Below are 23,283 nucleotides of genomic sequence, written 5' to 3' on the forward strand. Positions count from 1 at the left end.
TGTAAGTCTGACCAGAGCTTGTTCTCACTTTCTGGTCAGACGCTCGTGTTACACTTGTCTTGGATTGTAAACTGAGGATACTTTCTGTGGCCACAGAAAATAAACTACTATCTGGATTTCTACAGTTCACTGTCTTGGCTCCTTTAAAATATTCCACGACACCAAATGGGGGACCCTGATGTAAACAAGACGAAAGTCTTTCTCTGGTCTGCATCCCCTTAACAATTGTATGTATTGAGCTGTACTGTACTGTACCCATTCTGCAATCTGTTAATAAACTTTTCAATCAATCAATCAATCAAACCAGCACTTCCATACACATCTAGCAAATACAATGCTTCTCTTTTCTGTATTCTCTATATAATTTACGAAGGGTAAATAACAGATACATTTGATCCACAACTCATAAATTGTCATTTATCCATCAGTGGTGTTTGCTTTTGTTGACTTTTTGATGTATATATCCTGTATTCCTTAGGATAGGTCTCTGCATTGTGTTATTTGATGCAGAAGAAAAGTCACTGGAATGAAAGCTGGTTATTCTGAAGTATCCAGCAGAGGGCCTCGGACAGGGTGTTGAATAGTTTGGGGCTGCTCTGTGAGCCTGACGGCAAAATAGTATCCTCCCGCCGCCTGAGGCCAAACAGGTGCCAGGATTCAGGGCTCAGGGTCATGACTTTAAAGGCTGATGTTATGTCCACCTTTTCCAGCCACATCCCACGCCCCACCTTTTTCATAAAGGCTACGGCGATGAGGGCAGATTTTTCAACAAAGGGGGGTGACAAATCTGCAATCATTTCAATAATAATTTCAATGACCCAATCGGTTAGCGGAGTTATTCTGATTGGGTGCGGATGCTGGGGGAACAGAGGTGGAGCTGAGGTAAGGGACCTGGAGCGACAGCAGTGAGGGGGTCGATGGGTGCTGACCGCTGGTGGTGCTGGGGTAACTTGGGGCACGATGAGGTGTGGTGATTGTATGAATTACAGACCATACAGGTGAGGACCTGGCACATGGCAAAGACGTGGGCGGATAGCTCCTGATCCAGTGCCCCCCAATACGTACATTTATTCCACTGGGCCAACCTGGCATTTGGCAGGGAAGGCCAGATGGTAGGAAAAGAAACCCTTGGTAGTAAGACCTTTGACACACATACCTTGTATTTCCTCAAAGAGAACAGACAATGAAGAAGGTAAATAGAGGGGATTTTAAATGGGATAGCGTGGGAAATTGGGTGAATGGCGAGGCACCCCAGAACCGCGTCAGTGGAGCAGAATAGTGCATTTAATGGATTGGTGCGTGTTACGATTCTGGTTCCTGACTACGGTCGGGAATCAAAGTACATTAAAACTTGGGAATACTAGACGGTGTGCAGACTTTTCTTCCACAAACATTACAGATCTAATTCGAGTCTAGCACCCGTGACTACATTTGGGATGTGCGTGAGTCTTTTCTACTACGGTCGGGAATCACCCACCTTCTCTGTCATCTGTCACCTGACTGCTGTCACTTGTTTTTCCCTGTCATTTAGTGCTGTCACTTAGGGGTTGGCTTCTGATTGGCTGTCACGGGGGTGTGTGTGGAATGTTGGTATTTGGTGGCTATTTAACATTCCTTTCCTCTGCTTGTCATTCGTCAGGTCTTCACTATAGGCGTTCGGAGATAACGCGGCCGGTTGCAGTTCTGGACAACCACTAAGCTCCATTATCTATTCTCTCGTTCCTTTGCCTTTGGCATAGTATCCTAGTATTACTCTTTGTGTTCTTTACTATTAAAGTCGAACCTGTTCAAGAGTATACCTTCTCCGTCTCTGTGATTGTCTACAACAATTGGAACTCACCTACCTCCATCCTGACAGGTTCGGTTGGGAATAGGGGGCAGACCCGGGTATGAGGAAATGAAGGGGCGCGCATCATAATGTGGGCTTCACTAACACTTCTGTAGAGTGGTCCATGTCTTCATGTCATCCTAGCCTCTTGCCATGAAGACCTTTCATTATGTTCTAACACTAAATCCACAAAGAATGGATTGCACGGAGCAAGTTGCACCCTTACTTACAATGCATTATGAATTGAAAATGGGGGACCCTGATGTAAACAAGACGAAAGTCTTTCTCTGGTCTGCATCCCCTTAACAATTGTGTGTATTGAGCCATACTGTATTGTACCCATTCTGCAATCTGTTAATAAAATCTTCATTCAATCAATCACCGTGCAGACTTGGCCAACTGCTCAGGAGCCACATTGACAATAACTATTACTTGTAACTATTACAAGAATAGTCTATAACTAGACTATTACAAAAAACATGCCATTCCTTGACCAAACCAACACCAGGCTACTAATAGGCGATTTACAAGCTATGAAAAAGCATGGTCATGTACCAGTAGGCTGTACCAGTAGGCTACTGAAATATATTACCATTACCATGGCAACCTCATGCAAAATCACTAGCAGTGTACAATTAAATGTAGTAGGCAGACAGCCTGATCACTACAAAGTCCATAACTGTAGCTGTAGATTCTCTCTCCGCCAGTTAGGAGAGACAGAGAGAGGGGAGGCACAGAAGACACACACACACGCACGCACGCACGCACAGAGGGAGGTGGGGAAGAGAGTGGAGACAGAGATTTCAAACCCTTATTTACACTCAACTGAGGTTTCCCTAATTTACAGTCAAGTCCAATGTAGGTTTTAAGGTTTTAAACTCTGCTACAGAGGGGATGATCTCAAGTTTAAGGACTGTTGGGAGTTCATTCCATGAGTTAGGAACATCATAGCAAAATGCAGAATGCAAAATGCATACACACACACACAGAAGGGGCGTGTGAAAGATAGAGAGCCATACAGAAGGAGGGGGGGGGAGGGAGAGAAAAAAGAGAGAGAGAGAGAACTTCAGGTTTACGCCAGGTCGAGGCAATCGATCCTGGATGGCCGTAGGAGGTTCCCAACAGAGTACACTCTCTCTCCTCACCCTCCAGTGCATTTGTGACACAATATACCGCTTGTTGGGGATTTAGTGCTTGTGCTCTTAGCACAGCTTCTCTTTGGGCCCGCCAGCCACTGAACAGGGCTTCTTTTTTGTCTCCTCCAAATTTGGGCACCCAAGGCCAAGGACCATGGTTTCCGCATGGTATTTATTACCAGCCTGTTTTCTCTTTCTTCCGCCATAGCTGTTCCTCTGTTAGAAATCCTACCTGACGATGCCAAGATGTCACAGGTCGAGGCAACCTGGACGACCGCAGTAGGTTCCCAACAGAGGACACAGACTGTACAGAGGGAATAACACTTTATTTATAAAATACACAGAATTACAGAACTAGGGAAATGTCCCTTTTTGGGTGAGCAGAGAGGGCCAATGGTCTTCCTCGCTGAAGGGGTGTTGGGGGCCCTCTAGTGGACTGAACACCCTATACTCCTCTGCAAACCTGGTGCTAGGCTAGGTAGGCTAACGTGAATCAGTATTAACACACAAATAGTGGCGTGACTTTAGTGAGGCAAAATACTGACGTTTAGCTATTCTACTATGCACAGTATACGTACATTCATCTAGTAATTCGTTTATCTAATAATTATGTTTTGGCACATTTATTTACCCATGTCTGTATACTTTGCTGCTACTGGCACTCTGGTTGGAAGCCAACTGTATTTGGTTGTGCAATGACGATAAAGTGAATCCAATCCAATCCAAACACGTTATTAACTTACAACACTTATTTTGTACTCTATAGACAAAGGCATGCAATACAAAACAAAAGAGACTGCCTGGGGCTAAGGAGGCTACCACTAATGGCCAGAATGGGCTCCCCTAAACCATCCTGACTAGCCTTGGGTGCTCCAATTTACGTAGCCAAAATGGGGATCAAGGTGACACACTAGACTGCCTAATAATACTTATGCTCAGGGACATGCACAGGACTTTAGAGGGGCAGGTGCTCAATGGCTGAAAAGGGCACCTGTGTGTATATATTAACCGAGCGTGCGAAGCGTGCAAGCCCGATTTTTAAGGGCCCTTTTCAGTCAGGGGGGGCCCCTTTTTATGCTTTTTTGGGGTTTTGGTGATCAAATATTGAATATTGAACTATAATAATCAGTGCAGGAGCTCACTTATCCTTGAAAGACACTTTTATCACTGACTTAAAAGGCCCATACATCTCCATAAATGTTCAGGGGGGAGGGAATAAGTGCTTACCCTACAGACCCCAAGAAGTGCTGTATATTCTGTATTGTTTTTATTCCAATCCCGATTTGTATTTGAGATTCCCAAATCCCATCGGACTTGACTTCTTCGTGTACCTCAATGAGTGTAATACCAGCATTCAACTGTATGCGCCACAGCGGTTTCTATCATCATCATCACCACCCACGCTATGCAGAAAATATATAGGTCCGCGGAGAGGCATGCTGAGGAGGCTGTGCAAACTGCAATGGAATATGGGGCATCTCTCTCTCTTTACCTAATATTTACCCTTGGGCTCTATGTGTGCATGTGCCTGCTTATGCTAATCGGGGTACATTACATGGGGTAATGGGGAAGGAAAGATACAAACAATGGAGAGAAAAGCTACCTAGGAAGGGGGGATTAAACAGACTGACCCCAGGTCAGCAAAAGATAGGGCCGAAGGTGAAATAGCCATAGCTAGCCCACAAACTGGCTACACAATCCTGAGGGAGTGCACAGGAGAAAGCCACCGGTTGATTTTGCGCCTGGAACCAATCTTCTCCAGCCGTGCAGGGAATATAGGTCAACCTGTCGAGGGAGAACTGAATGAGTGGCACATTTGATCACGCAATATCCAGCATTAACATGTGAGCAGAAAAGAACGCCACTCAGCTTGCGAGGGTGTAGTAGAGGTGATTCCCAAGACAAGGCGTCAAGTTCTGCTGTGTAGGTTGGGTTGGAGAAGGCTGGGTTGGTGTTGTCCCTGTGGGAACCAGTCTAGCAGTCCACATTTCTTACCCGGTTTTATCTCCAAACTCATGATGTCATGATCTTCCTGTAGGAATGCTTAGAGAGAAAGCAGACGGAGGAGAGAGGGGCAGGCACACACACAGTATCCAATACCACTTAAACAATAAGGCCCCTCCCAGTGGCGGCTCGTGAATTCTTCACGGGGGGGCGAATTAATTAGTATCCCCCTCTATCTCTCCTTCTCTCTCTTTCTCTCTCTCACACACAGCGCGACGTGGAATCGATTCGTTACACAATCAGACCTAGTATGTGTAGTAGTATATACCAAGAATAACTTCAGTATGAGTACAGGGCTGTACACATATTTTGCATATTGTTAAACGAGCCAAGGCTAGCTATTAAACTATCGATATGAATCGAAAACGGGGGACCCTGATGTAAACAAGACAAACGTCTTTCTCTGGTCTGCATCCCCTTAACAATTGTGTGTATTGAGCCGTACTGTATTGTACCCATTCTGCAATCTGTTAATAAAGTTTCATTCATTCATTCATTCAAACATAGACGATATTGAACAAGCCATAATCCACTAATTTTCAATCCAAACGAAACTCCACTCCAGAGAGAGAGAGAGAGAGAGAGAGAGAGAGAGAGAGAGCGTTAGTTAGTTAGTTAGTTTAGCATTAGCTGAGTGGCTAACAGCGGCTAACGTTAGCTGAGTGGCTACGAGAGAGAGAGAGAGAGAGAGAGAGAATTAACTCACTTTGTTTAATTGAAACGTGGTCCAGCCGGAGGGCTTGATAAAGTGTATGTCTACTGACTGTCCCCCAGACTGTTGTCGATGTATATCCACTGCCCACTGTCCAGACTCGAGACTGCATCACAACACACAGCATCGAACATCCTGCAAACTACCTGGCGTTCTACCGTCCACTTTTAAGCAAAACCGAGAAATGCGGCTACGGAAAAGTACTGTCGTCGCCGCGTCGGCCAATCAGAGAGCGTCTCCGAGAAATGCGGCTACATTATAGACGCCTCTTGCTTAGACGGCTTCAAAACGCGCCCGTGTTCCATCATAATTTTCCTGTTCAGGAAAACGATTATTTATATTTGATATATTAACGTTATATTGTGCATTGGAAACACAAACATACTTAAAATGAGTAAATATTATTCATTTTAAACATGTTTATATTATTTATAGGGCTATAAAACAAAAAAACTAAAAAAAATATTTCTTATTCTTCTCTTTTAACCAGGGTTAACCAGGGGGGTCGGCGCCCGAGCGCCCCTAGTGGCCAGCCGCCACTGGCCCCTCCCCAATTAGTCCAATTACATAGTCCGGGCCCTCATTTATCAATGGTGTGTACGCACAGATATGTGCGTAAACCGTGCGTATACGATCATTTCTAAGCAAAGTGTGGGACATTGAGATTATGCGTATATCAGACCGTGCGTACATTGCGCCCAGCGGTAGAATATGAAGACTGCAGACGGATGGAATATGCTTTCATCAGTTTTGATTGAATTGAATTGATTGATTGATTGATTGATTGATTGAAAAGTTTATTAACAGATTGAAGAATGGGTACAGTACAGTACAGCTCAATACATACAATTGTTAAGGGGATGCAGACCAGAGAAATACTTTTGTCTTGTTTACATCAGGGTCCCCCATTTTCAATTCATCATATGACACACACGACATACAGATAGACAGTACTGCTACATCTATACATTTATGACATACCAGATTTGCACATACAGTACTGTTTGTGATACAAAAAGTTTCCAGAAAAAGAGTGTATATACATTTGACATAGAAACTGTACATTGGAGGAGGTTGGGTAGGTGGGGTGGGGTTGGGTGGGTGGAAGCTGTACATTGGAGGTGGGGGGGGGGGGACGACACTGTACACTGTACATTGGAATACTGACAAAGCCATACTTGGTCTTTACTGTACAACTGGGTTAGGACATTTGTAGGGGCCAGTTTCGAATTGCAGTCTCCCGTAGGTGTTATTTGAGAGTGTTTTTGAAAGTGGGTAGTGATTCACATTCCTTTACAGCTTTGGGTAGGGCGTTCCACATGATGATGTGGCATAATTGCGAAACGTGTTTAGTCCCTTGTTTGAGCCGAATCTGGGTTTAACATGATTTGTGGAGCTCCCTCTGGTGTTGTGATCGTGGTATTCACTGACCTTTGGGAAGTATTTTGACATGTACATGGGTACCTTGGTCGTGTAGTGTATCTTGTAGACCAGGCCCATTGCAAGTTGCTGTACTCTGTTGTCTACTCTAAGCCATCCTAGGTTGGCAAAGTGGGCAGGGGTGAGGTGGGTTCTAGGAGTCAGGTCAAGCAGTAGTCTGACTAGTTTGTTTTGAGATGTTTGTAATTTGGTTTTTAGTGCCTTTGAGGTGCTTTGGTACCATGAGGTGCAAGCATAGTCGTAGTACCCTTGAATGAGTGCTCCTGCCAGAGTCTTCAGGGTATTCTTGTTTACCAGAGAGGAGATCCGGTACAAGAATCGAGTTCGTTGGTTGACTTTTTTTATTACATTGGATGCCATTTTGTCACAGGAAAGATTAGCCTCTAGGATGGAACCCAGGTAGGTAATTTCATCTTTCCTTGTGACAATATTGTCACCCACTGTAACTGAGAAGCCGTCGGTCTTGCTGAGTTTGTTATTTGAACCGAAGAGAATGGACTCTGTTTTGCCCATGTGTAATGATAGTTTGTTGTCGGCGAGCCATATGCAGATTTTGCCTAGTTCCGAGCTGAGGGTTTTTTCAACCTGTAACTTGTTCTTGTCAGAGACCAGCAGGGCTGAGTCGTCCGCAAACAGGAACAAGTTGCAGTCACAAGCTGACGACATGTTGCATGCATTAGTTTCAACACTGACGTATGTTCTGATTTACCCCATAATTCATTATAGTTAATTGTAAAATAGCGACATTAGTAATTATTGTCAAACCCTATAAATAGCATTTGGAATAGGTATTTCCGAATGAATTCAGCCTGGTTCCCGTTATTATAGGAATACTTCTCGAGGTGTGCGCTCAGATGTTTTCAGAGATATAGGGCAGTCTATTTGCAGAGAGAGAACATAATAATATTAAGTGGAGTCCGCTACCCGAGACACATTCTCCTTGATTTGTACTGCAATTTGGGACCCAAATTGGAGCGTGGAGCAAAACGCAGTGTTGGATGTCGTAATTTCCTCAATCCCCAACTACATACAAAATCCATATATCAATAACAGGAGGCCAAGAGAGGATTTTACGCCAGGTTACCCAACATCATCGGAGCAATAGACTGTACACATGTAGCTTTCAAAGCTCCATCAATAAATAAATCCAGTTATGTGAAGGATGTACAGATAATCTGCGATGCGCATTTTGGCTGATAATGTCGTTGCCGGTGGCTGGGAGGAACACGAGTCACGACTCATTCAGAATCAGGCCTAATTGTATTTAATTCAATTGTAATGTTATTACTGGGGTATCTGTAATTAAAACATAACTTAAATGCAGATCGGGGTTATCCACTGAAGCCATAATGACTCTGACCAAAACCACAGGCTCACGAGCGCACAATAGGCATTGTATAGCGCAGAGTTGGCCTGCTGAAATTGATTTAATTTCAGTCATTAGGCCTACAGTGCTTAATCGGGTCAGCTTGTCATTTATTTCTGTCAATGTGCTGGTTCTGTAGCAGGACTGGGTCAGTCAACATCCTTGGCACCGAAGAAATACGCCCCCTCCTCCTCAGCGGAGTTGTCTGTGAAATTGACAAGTTCATTGGATTTATTTATTCTCTATAATCATACGATTAAATATTGTTTAAAATAAAACGCTAAATACTATTATTCATCCAAATAAGATTGTTCAACGACGGGAAATGCTGTATACGTTCAATTTGTTGGTTACACCTCCGTGATCAATCTCGCTCGTAAAGTTTCTCAGAGTTCGCTCGGCTTAGTCCATTATTTCACATCCCATGGGGGTGTTTCATTACCATATGGATAATCATGCACGAGCATAGACGGTAAGAACAAATGGTATTTATCAACACAGAGTGTGCGTAGGACCCGTGTACGCACGGTTGATAAATCCCGATTTTTCTGTGCGTAGAGACATTCTAAATTCTGTGCTTAGGAACAAAAATAGAACACTTTCTACGCATTATTGATAAATGAGGGCCCAGCTGTCTCTCATGATAGCAAATCAATGTCCAATGTTACTGGTGGGGCATTCACACAACCTCGCCCAAAACGACCGTTCACACAGTCTCTGATACAAAAAAAAACAATCCAGAGAATTCCCTGTCAATCTGTGACATTTCCTGTACAAAATATTAATCAGTAAACAGTTAGCAGGAGATAGACTTTAGACTCCATTCATTGGGATGTGTGACACTCCTGATCCAAAGGTGCAGTTCGGTTATGTTTACCTTTTTTGCTTCAGTTGTTTTCACAAAGCAGACAAATGCTACATATCTTTGAATGACTTCATACTCTTCTTCATACCTTTTTAGCCTCACATTATCTTTCCACTGATGATGTGTGCGCACAGGTGCATAGTGAGCGCCCCATAATCAACTGGTAGTTCGTTCAGAGGGGAGGGGACAGGGATGGGGCTTCAGATTTGCATAGGTCAGTGGTTGTAACTAATGGAAAATTAAGGGTGCTTTCTCACTGCCATTCGGCGTCGAATCAGCTCCGCTCCGTCCTCGCTCTGTCCTTGGGTGCAAACTTACCCCCTCCCTCTCCCCCCTCTAGTTTGTGTACACACTGCAGTCTTGGTGCGCTCCGGGTTTTGGTGCGCACCCGGAACCACCTATTCCAGCGGTCCAGGTTTGGAGCGAATCAGCGTCCCCGGGGACGCGGGGGAGCGTTCTCAGCAGGGGCGTTTTTAGGGTTCGAAAACATTGGGGGCTTCAGCCCGGGGGGGGAGGGGGGGGGGGGGTGGAGGGCTGAAATACACAATTTTAGAGTAATTAGAGATGAATACTGAAGAACTCGAATCATTAGAGGTTCTCAAAGTGAGGTCCATGTCCATGAGAGGGATCTGGGCAGTCCCCATAGAAAATTCAAAGTTAACAGGACCAAATCATCAGTTTCTTATTTATTTATTTAACCTTTATTTAGCCAGATAAAACATTGATCTGGTCCAAGAGGCCCCAACAGGAGTACAAATATACATAAATACACATATATATATAATATATATACATATACTTTACATACATACACACATATACACCAATAACAAAATGTAGTTTTTATAAATTAGTGTATGGTTTTGACAAGTGTTTAATTTAGCAATGGATCTGAGGTGTTCTGATAATTGTGTGTGGTTGTGCTAATTGTGTGTTTTGAAACACCGGCCCCCGTTTTCAAAATCATGCTTAAGCAATCGAAAAAAAACTGTATTGTGTGTTTCATTATATACATATGTAATGGCCTTTGGATTGAGGAACATACTACCAGCCAAAGGAGGAAGCAGAAAAGGATGGACGAGTATGTAGTTGAGTCATCTTGTGGCACAAGCTCAGACCTCAGCTCAGGAGATCAGCTGAGACAGAGACTGTTCTATCCAGTCGTCGACAGAATGCTGCAAGAGCTTGAGAGCAGGTTCTCATGAGTTGGATAACAACTTATGAGAGGCATACAGGCATGTTATCCAGCCTCAGACCAGTTTCTCTCAGTGGAATTGCTGCAACCCCTCGCCACACATTACAATATCCAACTATTGCCAGAGGAGATCACAGTTGCAAAGTGTTTCCTGGTCAGGACAGGCAGAGATGCAGTCCCTACTATCCTACTAAGTGTCTTTTCCCTCCTGGATGATAATAATAATAATAATAATAATAATAATAATAATAATAATAATAATAATAATAATAATAATAATAATAATAATAATAATAATAATAATAATAATAATAATAATAATAATAATAATAATAATAATAACAATCATAATAATAATAACAATCATAATAATAATAATAATAATAATAATAATAATAATAATAATAATAATAATAATAATAATAATAATAATAATAATAATAATAATAATGCATTTGATTTATAAGGCGCCTTTCAGGACACTAAAAAAAAGTCCACAAATCGGTGAATGAAAAAATTATAGGATCAAATGAAAACTACTTACTAAAAATGGATGTTTAAAAGTACTAAAAACCAACAAAAAATACCAAACACTAACAAACATTCAGCACAGACAATGGGGATGCTGACATCTTAAAAATGTAAACAATTTTTTTATTTTTTAAGGTCCGGGGCTATGAGAAAACCATCCGGGGCTAAAGCGCCGGAAGCCCAGGGCTAACGACGCCACTGGTTCTCAGTAGGACGATCACACCCTATTCTGGTGCGATCGGGCTGTGATTCGACCCTGAATGGTTAGTGAGAAAGCCCCCTAAGTGGTAACGGATTATCACAACTGGAAAATCTTTTGAAATACCAGTTTAAAAAAGCTTTGTGAAAAATCTAAATCAGAGATTAGCCTACTTGTGCCCTACACTGTAATCATAATAATTTGAACTACCCACCTTCTGGCTTAAACATCTAGCCCAGGGACTACAACTGAAAACTAGTAACCCTGCTAATGTTGGCATCATTTAATTAGTGTGGATGACCTGGCGAAGCCAGGTTGCCACCCACACTATAGTAATCTATACTCTTTTTATTCTTTATTTCTTTATTCCACCGATTTTGCAAACAAAACTCCTGCCAGAGCGTTCGCGCGCCATACACGTGAAAGGTATCGACCGGCTTGCTCCAAGGCACAGCACTATTGCTTTTCGGAAAGTTTCACCGCACCGTTTGGCTACAAATCGACTTTAAACAGGAAAATGTAGGTCCCATTGGGAATGCATTGCAAATTAGAGTGGGGCAGCTGAAATAATCTTTTTTCCACTACCTTGGGTAAATTGCGACACTGATCTCAATTTTGGACGTAGATATAAAAACAACACATCAAAACGATGACACGGCTGTCGGCTCGCTCACAAAAGAAAAATAAATGGAATTGGATATTTCTATCTCAACTGATGACCATTTGTTTGAAGGTTCTCCTCCCCATAGACACCAATGTGTTCGCACTCTAAGAATACGATGATTTTTGAGCTTTTCCCCCCTTGTGTTCCGATCGCCACCAAGGCCACAATTGTCGACGGAATGCCACAATATCGCACACAACCCTTCATTGGGATCCTCGGGTGCTCATGTGAACGTGACAATGCTTCATCTCTTATCGTTTGCTTTTAATCATCGTGACAATGCAGTCATGCGTCTGCCCTCATTGAAATACATTCAAAGTGAAAGTGCATAGTCATTCGTGATTGCATCAGCCTAACAGATGTGTGGCTCATGGCTCAAGGGTACAGCTGACCTGCCAATGACCTCTCATGGAGTTAACCCTTAACGCCCCTCTGTGTAGCTGTACTGAATTGCTTGACAGCGCCCTCTGTCTTGCGGGTTGTGTCATTGTACTCAGTAGGGATGTGCTCTTTCATTGGTCTATGTTGACTAGGGCTGTCTTAAATACTTCGAAGCTTCGAAGCTTCGTTCGATGGCACAAGCTTCGAACATTAAAAAAAAATCGAAGTAAAAAAAAATATATATATATATATAATTATTTTTTTCAAAAATAAAATTTTTCGATTTTTTTTTTTTTTACTTCGATTTGTGTGTGTGTGTGTGTGTGTGTGTGTGTGTGTGTGTGTGTGTGTGTGTGTGTGTGTGAACTACTCATCCCAGTTCATCCCAGCCGAATCCCGTCCAATCTTTCGCTGTCGACTAAAGACTCACTTCTTCAACCATTATCTGAAATGATAAAAAAAAAAGAAAAAAAAAATCTAACCGTGACTAACCTTACTGTCATGCACTTGTCCTAATAAACTAACCTACACTGTAACACGCAACACTTTGATGAACATTGTTACTCAGCTGATAGAGTTGTACCCTTCTTGCTGTCTTGTCGTACAGAACTTGTAAGTCGCTTTGGATAAAAGCGTCAGCTAAATGACTAAATGTAAGTGTGTGTGTGTGTGTGTGTGTGTGTGTGTGTGTGTGTGTGTGTGTGTGTGTGTGTGTGTGTGTGTGTGTGTGTGTGTGTGTGTGTGTGTGTGTGTGTGTGTGTGTGTGTGTGTGTGTGTGAACTACCCATCCCAGTTAGGACAGCCGAATCCCGTCCAATCTTTCGCCGTCGACTAAAGACTCACTTCTTCAACCATTATCTGAAATGATATATATAAAAAAAAAAAATCTAACCGTGACTAACCTTACTGTCATGCACTTGTCCTAATAAACTAACCTACACTGTAACACGCAACACTTTGATGAACATTGTTACTCAGCTGATAGAGTTGTACCCTTCTTGCTGTCTTGTCGTACAGAACTTGTAAGTCGCTTTGGATAAAAGCGTCAGCTAAATGACTAAATGTAAGTGTGTGTGTGTGTGTGTGTGTGTGTGTGTGTGTGTGTGTGTGTGTGCGCGCGCGCCTTGTAGAATTCCACACATAAGAAAGAAAGATACTGGGATGAATAAACAAAATAGGAAATAAAATGTAGAAATGCATGCAATACATAAATAAATATGAATCTCCATATATGAAATATAACATTTAGATAAGGTGCTACTGAGATGTTTTGGTGAGTTCTTTGTTTTTTTGTGGAAGTTGCCCTTCTTAAAAATGCATGAACATTCACTGATAATTGGTCTGTAGTGGAGTCTACAAGGTCGATGTAGAATCCGGACCTTGTAGACTGACATAATTCTGTGCATAGTTTAGTCTACACAGGCCATATTTCAAATAATCAAAATCTTACTTCATTCTTCTTAAACATTCTTGATTTGGGGGATTGGTAGTTCCCATGAAATCTGAAGTTGTTCAAACGACAACAGCGATCCACCTTGAATTAAATCACACAGCCGAGTGAAACCTTGTTGGATGCGTCACAGTCACGAAAGGGGCTACTTAATTAATTAATCCAACCCACTTTATTTATAGAGCACATTTAAAAACAACAAAGTTTACGAAAGTGCTGTACAAGTCCCACAACATAAGATAAAAAAAAAAGAAAAAAAAAAAAAAAAAAAAAAAATCGAAGCTTCGAATTAAAATCGAAGCTCGGCCCCGAAGCTTCGATTGCCAAAAAAAGCTTCGAAGATCAGCCCTAATGTTGACCCATTGTACTCGGTAGGGATATCCTCTTTCATTGGTCAATGTTGACCACTCCCCCAATCATTAGACCACGCCCCTTAGGCCACACCCCCTTAGTCCAGAATTTTTTTTTTTACTCGGAAAAGTCCGAAAAATTCAAAAGACTCTGTAAAGTCCGAAAAATTTTAAAACTCTGAAAAGTCAGAAACATTTTAAAAACTTGGAAAAGTCAGAAAAATTTAAAAAAAAATGAAAAGTCAGAAAAAAAATTTAAACTCGGAAAAGTCCGAAAATTTTAAAAACTCTGAAAAGTCAGCAAAATTTTAAAAACTCGGAAAAGTCCCCAAAATTTTAAAAACTCTGAAAAGTTTTTTAATACGTTTTTTTGTTTGTCATAGAGACTCGCGAGAGACCCTCTCCCGTTGGCCGGCGGTGCACAGGCGTCACCCACACTTTCACAATTTCCCCCACGCGGAAAATTGTGTTTGTATTAATATGTATTAGATCACGAGACAGAGTGGGTTATAGAAATTAGATCACGCCTATGGGTGGTTGTTAGGCCCGAGGTGCAGCCGAGGGTCGTTAGACCCCCATAGGCGTGATCTAATTTCTATAAGCCACTCTGTCATGTGATCTAATGCTTTTATACAATGGCCGATGTCATCCAACCTTATTGCTATACAATAAACACACATTAATTGAAAAAACCATCCGCAGAAAAAGTAGTTCCCAAAACAAAACAAAAAATAGAAGTTGCCTCCATGTGGAAGCAGCTCGGAAGTGCATCCAACTGTTCTCAGTAAGCCATCCAACAAACTAACACATCCAACTGTCTTTCAACTAAGACATCCAACAAACTAACACATCCAACTATCTTTTTTTTTTAACCTACTTTCTATAGAACTTCATTCTTAGATGCTTCTATAGAAAGTAGGTACATGAAACATGAACTAACTAAAACATGAACCTTAAGCGCCTCCAAGATAGTAAGTAAATCTCTCCCCAATAACACAGAATATGAACAATGACTCTACATCTGCTCTCCCCTATCCCTATTGGACTGCTAATTGATATAGCCTATATATCTATATCTCTCTACTTCCTTGCTTATTTGTTTATGTATATATATATTTCTTAAATTTGTTCTTTCTTTCTCTTTTATTTCCTTTATTATTATTATTATTATTATTATTATTATTATTATTATATATTTTTTTTCTCTTTCTTTTCTCCTTTTTATAATGATATCATTATTGATTATTATCTTCACGGGACACATGGCTAGCTGACAAGTTGCCAAAATGATAGAACGGAGCAATGGGCTCCGGTTATGTGCTGTCTTAATGTTACTTGTTGTCTTGTTTGTCTGTACCCTTCCCTTAGTGTCTCCTCCTCCATGTTCAACAACAACTTTAAATGTTCCTCCCTCTTTCCCTTCTCCCCCCCAATATATCTACACCAAACGCGCAGACACAACCATATGCATACACACACATTAGGGATGTCCGATATTATCGGCCGACCGATATTATCGGCCGATATCGGCAGTAAAATGTGATATCGGAAAATATCGGTATCGGTTTAAAAACAAAAAAAAACAATAACAATATTTGTTATATATATATCCAGTGAAATTATTAGTTACCTGAAATTATTCAGTTTTTTGGACGGGGAAACCCTGCATATATCGGTATTGGTTGATATCGGTTGATATCGGTATCGGAAATTAAGAGTTGGACAATATCGGAATATCGGTATCGGTAAAAAAGCCAATATCGAGCATCCCTAACACACATGCAAATACAGGCACTTGTATGCGCATATATATGCACACTCTCGTGCGCGACCATACACACATACTGTATATATACACAAACACAAAATGCTTCCTATTAAATTTATAACATGGAATATTCGAGGGGCTGGCTCACAGGCTAAATTAATTAAAATCATGAACCACCTAGTGGAACTAGAAGCAGACATCTGTCTATTACAGGAAACCCACCAAGCAGAATCCGACCATCAAAAATTTAAATCTGTACATTTCCCTCAAACCTTATCAGCAACATATAATTCAAAGCAAAGAGGAGTTTCCATTTTAATTAATAAACGACTGCCACTCACTCACAATTTCACATTTTCAGACCCAGAGGGTCGTTTCATCATTGTCAACTGCTCTGTTTTTAATCACAACATGACCATTGCCAGTATTTACGGTCCTAATGCTGATGACCCCACTTTTTTTCACTCTTTCTTCTCAGCACTAAGTAATCACTCCAACTCAACTATCATAATTGGAGGTGACTTCAACACAGTTATTAATCCCACTATTGACAGAACAAGCAAATCAAGAAATTGGCATTCCACTGACACACTGAAACAATATATGACGGATTTTGGTCTTGGCGACAGCTGGCGCACAAGCCATCCCTCCTCTAAAGAGTATACACATTTCTCACATGTCCATAAGTCTCTCTCTCAAATTGATTTCTTTCTTACCAGCAATTCAATCCAACCAGACATCTGTGATTCTAAAATCCATCCCATTACAATCAGTGACCATGCACCTGTTTCCCTCACTCTAAATACTAATCACCCCAAACCACCTTCCCAGAGATGGCGCTTCAACACATCACTGCTGGAAGACCCTGAATTCGACACATATTTCAAGAAAGAGTGGACATCCTTGATGGAAACGAACGACTCTCCAGAAATTTCATCCACATTACTATGGGAAATGGCCAAAGCAGTATTGAGAGGAAACATCATATCATATTCATCACATAAGAAAAAAAAAGATCTCCAATTTGAAAATAATCTGAAACAAAAAATAGAGGAATTAAATAATGCATATGTTAATGACCCTAATGAATAAATTTTGAGGGATTTACGCAAATTACAATTTCAGCGTAATGAAATACAAAATAAAAAAACTAAATTTTTGATACAGAGATTAAGACAGGACCACTTTAAACACAACAATAAATCTGGAAAATATCTAGCCAACCAACTAAAAAAAAACAAAGAAAAATCAATTATACTTGCAGTAAAGGACTCAGCAGGGAAGACACTGAGAGCACCTCAAGAGATCAACGACACATTTAAAAAAATGTATAGTAAATTATACACACCTGACATTAATCCAAGCACTGCTGATATGGACGCCTTCCTCGATGCTATAAATCTTCCCCAAATATCCAAAGAGCATGCACAATCACTGGACAATCCATTAACCTTAACTGAATTCCACAAAGCATTACTTCAGATGCCCAACAATAAATCCCCAGGACCCGACGGCTTCCCTGCTGAATTCTTCAAACATTTATGGTCAACAATATCGCCACTATTCATAAGGATGGCTAATGAAATAAAACATACCTCCAGAATCCCCCCACACATGAACACAGCACTCATCTCACTACTGCTCAAGCCGGACAAAGACCCAACCCTACCCTCTAGCTACCGCCCCCTCTCACTGATCAACACAGATATTAAAATAATAACTAAAGCGCTAACCACCAGACTGGAAACAGTCATATCCACCCTAATTCACCCCGACCAAACAGGATTTATTAAAGGACGCCTCGGGTCAAATAACATGCGCAGATTATTCCATCTAATGAATATAATCAAACAACAAAACCTCAATGTAATAATCACCTCACTAGATGCAGAAAAAGCTTTTGATAGAGTAAACTGGTCATTTTTATTCCGGACATTACAAAAATTTGGTTTCGGAGTCGTTTATTCATTGGATTAAAATACTATACACGTCACCCAGGGCCACTGTTACTACTAACGGACTAACATCACAAAGCTTCACACTTCACAGGGGAACCAGGCAGGGATGTCCACTCTCCCCCTCTCTTTTTGCCCTTTTTATTGAACCTCTCGCAGCAGCAATCAGACAAAATGATGATATCAAAGGAATCATTACACACAATACTCACCATAAGATCAGCCTCTATGCAGACAATGTGTTGTTATACCTACAGGAACCAACCAATTCACTACAAGCAACTACCAAACTCATAGACTCCTTCTCTAAAATATCAGACTACGCTATAAATTGGTCAAAGTCAATCATCTTGCCATTGTGGGGGGGGGGGGTGATAGGAGTCCTGCAGCTCAGAGCCCATCCTTCCCCTTCCCCTCAGGGAATATCAGATATCTAGGAATCAACATTTCACCCAGACTGTCAGAGTTATTTCAACTCAATTTCATCCCACTGTTAAAAACAATAGAAGACAACACACAAAGATGGCTAAACTTACCACTCTCACTAATAGGTAGAATATCAACTGTCAAAATGTCAATTCTCCCAAAAATAAATTATCTATTCACTATGATCCCAACCCAGCCTACCACCAATTGGTTCAACTCCCTGGACTCCACCATTACTACGTTTTACTGGAAGAATAAAAAAGCAAGAATTAAGTTAACCACCCTTCAAAAAAACAAAAAACAAGGAGGACTTGAAGCACCTAACTTTCTCAACTATTATCTGGCCAACCAATTAATATACATCTACAAATGGATTCACCCTACCCAACAATACAACCCCTGGGATGATATTGAGAAGGACATGTGCATGGAAATCTCACCACAAGATCTGCCATTCTTTAGCACAAGCATAAAACATCACTCTTGTTTTAGGAATACAGTCATTTCCACAACTCTGACAGCCTGGTGGAAAGCCAACAAAATCACTGGTAACACACTAACCCCCTGTAAATACACACCAATCTGGCACAACCCTGACTTTCAACTCAGCAAATCACCCATATACTTCCCAGCTTGGAAACAAAAAGGCATTACTCATCTTCACCACATCTTCACAGACAACAGCCTAATCACTTATCAAGATTTGACTGAAGGATACGGCATTGGGACAGACCAACACTTCCAATTTCTACAGCTGAAATCAATTTTGAAATAAAAAATTAACACTACACAGAATGATCTTGAACCACCTCCAATTATATTAGCAATGAATAAAATAACATCACAGAGGAAAATATTTTCAAAAATATACAAAATACTGGCAAGCGCAGACACTACATTCCATCTCCCCTTCACAAAATGGGAACAGGACTTGGCTTTCTCTCCCAATGCCGTATCCTGGGAACAAATTTGCACCAACACATTCACAATGACTAACAACACTAACCTTCAATTAATCCAATATAAGGTGTTACACAGAGTACATATCACACAGCACAGGATGTTTCAAATAGGATTTGCAAGCACAGATGTATGCTCCCATTGCACCCTCAACACCCCAGACAACTATTTCCATGCCACCTGGCTCTGCCCACCTGTTCTAGACTTCTGGAATTCCGTCATCAATACACTATCCCGGGTCATGAGCTGCAGCATTCTTCTCTCCCCCTCCCTCTGCCTACTTGGGGATACTACTGCTATCAATTTATTAGTCCAGAATATTTCTCTTATTTTACTACACTTTTTATTTAAGTTTGTACTGTAAATAATTAAAACGTATAATAAATAATAAAGTTGTCCCCCAAAGAGGGGGGGGGGGTGGATGGAGTGCCCTCAAAAAAGGGCAGAGAAAAAAGCAAAAAAAAAAAAAAAAAAAGTAGGTAAAACAAAAAAAAGTTTTCTTTGCCCTATAGGAGGGATTTTTTATAATTTTTTTAAACCTACTTTCTATAGAAGCAGCTGGGAGGTGCGCTGTTTTAAGTGAGCGTGGATTATTGAATTGATTGATTGATTGATTGCTACTTTTATTACTGTCCGCCTTGTTTCCAACTGGTTAAGCTTGGCGACTCTTTCGAAGTCGCTCTCTTTCGAAGTTGGTTAAGGTTAGAGTTTGGAATCAGGGCTGGTGGTCTATCGCCCTGCTCTAAAGACAAACTCTAACCTTAACGAACTTCGAAAGAGAGCGACTTCAAAAGAGTCGCCAAGCTTAACCAGTTGGAAACAAGGCGGACAGTAATACAATTTGCAATCAATCAATCAATCAATTCAATAATCCACGCTCACTTAAAACAGCGCACCTCCCAGCTGCTTCTATAGAAAGTATAGGTAAAAAAATAAAAATAAATATTTGCAATTAATCAATCAATCAATCAATTCGCACAATTTTTATTTTGTTCCACAATGACTCATGACCCACTAATTACATAATCCAACATTGTGTAAGAAACTAACACATTTGCCGTGACAGAATCGTTTTTGATTTAGTCTTTATGACCCTATCAACATATACATTTGTAACGTTTACTGTCCGCCATCTTGCTTTCACTTCTAAAAACTCGCACGGCAGAGTGATAGTAATTTGGTTGTGGGCGGGTCCTGGGACCAAGAGCGTGGGGTTATGACAAATAACCATGTGTAACTTGACTGTTTCAGCCAATCAGAATCGAGAAATTTGCATGCCATTGTTCAAGTTTCAAGTTTCAAGTTTCTTTAATAGTTGTCATACAGAAGTACAGAATACTTTTATACAAAATGCTTCTTACTGTTACGCTCCAGAGACTGTGCAAGACAAGATAAGTATGAAATAAAATAACATAGTATAGCATGTAAATTAGAAGTAAAAAAATGAGGTCACAGTGTTCAATATAGACATATGTACAATTTATAAATGTATAACTGTTGATTGATATGCACTGTCCCTGATCAAATAAACTGAGTAAACTAACCTACTTAAATAGCTGCAACATAGTGTAACATTCTGGGTTTCTGTCCTCTCCCAGGACTGGAAACCCTACTGCCATTCTGGAGTACTTCACCCTGTTGTCTGTAATTAGCGCTGATTGACTGTCACCTGTGGTTTGTTGTCACTAATTACTGCGTGTGGTTTGCTGGGAGTTTTGCCTTTATAGTAATCTCTTGTTCTCTGTCTGTTGTCGGATCTTCAACAGAACCTGCGTGCAGTCGGCCACAGGACAAGATATGGAACCTCTTGTCGTTGTTGTTATTGTTTAAATTCTCTTTCTTTATACCCTCAGTTGAAGCCTGGCTTCTCTTTCATTATCGATACAGTATCTTGTTCTTGTGATTCTGATAATAAAAGGAACACGTATTTTGAGAAGAGCAACCACATCTCCGTCTCCTTATTACCTTCTACTATTGGAAATCAACTTCTACCTGAAACGTAACACATAGTCATAGCCAGGAGGATGTGGTGCCGGTCCAGAATCAAAGTGGGCAGACACATAGCGACCGGCCCGTGGGGATTTCTCCTGGCACTGACTGGAGCAGGATCCCCTGACTTGTTCTCTTGGGTTCAAGTTGAGGTAGGTCTCGAGACACAGAGGCTGCACTGCTTATGTCTGTAATGTCGGCCTGCGAAAGACTAGGAATGGACAATTGTGTAATCCATTCTTGGGTCCTTCCTTCAGAGTCCACAGATGCTGGGCCAGTCAAGAGATCCCCACTCCCTTCCTCAGAGATGTTCTCTGTGTTCTCTCCCATACCGTCGACAATTGGAATGGACGAATGGGTCACAGGCATGGATGAGGCAAGGTCGGACACTTCACTCATGTCATCCACAGGGATAAAATTTACAAGCATCAGCAGGTTCCTGTGGACCACCTTCTCACGTCCAGCAACTGTGTCACAGATCTTGTACGTATGTGTCTCAGCATTCATGCCCACCACAGTGTAGATGGTTGATTCCCATCGATCAGCGACTTTCCTCTTCCCCCTCTCCCTCTTGTTCGCCAAGAGCACCCTGTCGCCGACCTCAATGTCAGACCCCTTCACTTTCCTGTTGTAGAGCCGAGCATGCCTGTTTTGCTCTTTTGTGGCATGTTCAATGGCCATGGCCTCCCTCAGATCTTTAGTGAGAGATTCTACATACTTGTCATAACTCGTCACACATGAGTCATTCAAGACGGTTCGGAAGAGGACATCTACAGGTAGACGGGGAATGCGGCCAAACATGAGATAAAAGGGGGCGTATCCCGTCGTCTCATAGACCGTACAGTTGTACATGAATGTCAACGTCTGCAAACGCTGTGGCCAGTCAGCCTTTGTCTTCAGGTGTCAGTGCACGGATCATCCCACCCAGGGTCCTGTTGAATCGTTCCACGCTACCATTTCCCATTGGATGGTAGGGTGTTGTGTGCGATTTCCTGACGCCTGAAACTCTGAAAAGCTCACTGATTAGCTGACTCTCAAAGTTTGCCCCTTGGTCGCTATGGATCCGCTCTGGGAACCCGAAGACACAGAAATATCTGTCCCAGAGAACTCTCGCCACTTGCTTGGCTGACTGGTTTCTGCAGGAAAACGCCTGAGCCATCCTCGTAAAGTGATCGGTCACCACCAGCCGACCAAAATTCGATACAGACAAGCTGCAGCGGTCTGGTTGATGTTATACTCTCTAAGGGAGCTCTCCCCTCAGGTTCGACTGTCTTGCTGACGATGCATCGCTGACAGTGGCGCACATAGTCTCTCACATCCCTGTCAAGGTTTAGCCAGAAGAACCTCTGTCTGGTTAAACTGAGACTCCTGAACTGGCCCTGATGTCCTGCATCATCATGAACACCTTTCAGAACCTCAACCTTGAGTGAATCAGGCACGACATACTGAGACCGCCTTGCCTTGGTGATCTGGTCTCTTGAAACTCTGTACAGCACACCATTGCTCACAGCGAGCTTCTCCCAGTGGTTCAAGTATCTCATGACTCTGACACTGACAGACTCTTTCACTCTTTCTCTCCAGGAAGGTCTCCGACATCTCTCCACGTAATACAGGACACAGGAAACGGTTCTGTCTTCTAACTGCCTATCACGGAGGTCCCTCTCTGTGTGGGCAGGCAAAGAGTCTTGTCCAGGCGGAACCAACTGAGGCAAATACTGCAGCACTGCCACAGTACGAGCCCTTGAACCAGCCTCCCATTCCACATGTGATTGTACAACAGCAGACACATCTTCCATCTCAATGGATTGAGTATGCATGTGAATGGGACTGCATGAGGCCTGAGCATCGACACTCATCGGAGGGTGTTTCCTGTGACCACTGGATACCCGAAAGGCATCTTGAACAGAGCCACTCGACATATCCCTGACTTGGGATAGGAGACTCAGGTAGGGCTCTTCCAGCAACCTATGACCAACACTGTCCTTAACAAACGGCACACGGCTCAGGGCATCAGCCACAACGTTCAGCCGGCCTGGCACATACTTGATGTCAAAGTCGTAGCTT

Source organism: Notolepis coatsorum (genome assembly GCF_963971535.1).
Source record: "Notolepis coatsorum genome assembly, chromosome: 1".
Classification (NCBI taxonomy): Eukaryota; Metazoa; Chordata; class Actinopteri; order Aulopiformes; family Paralepididae; genus Notolepis; species Notolepis coatsorum.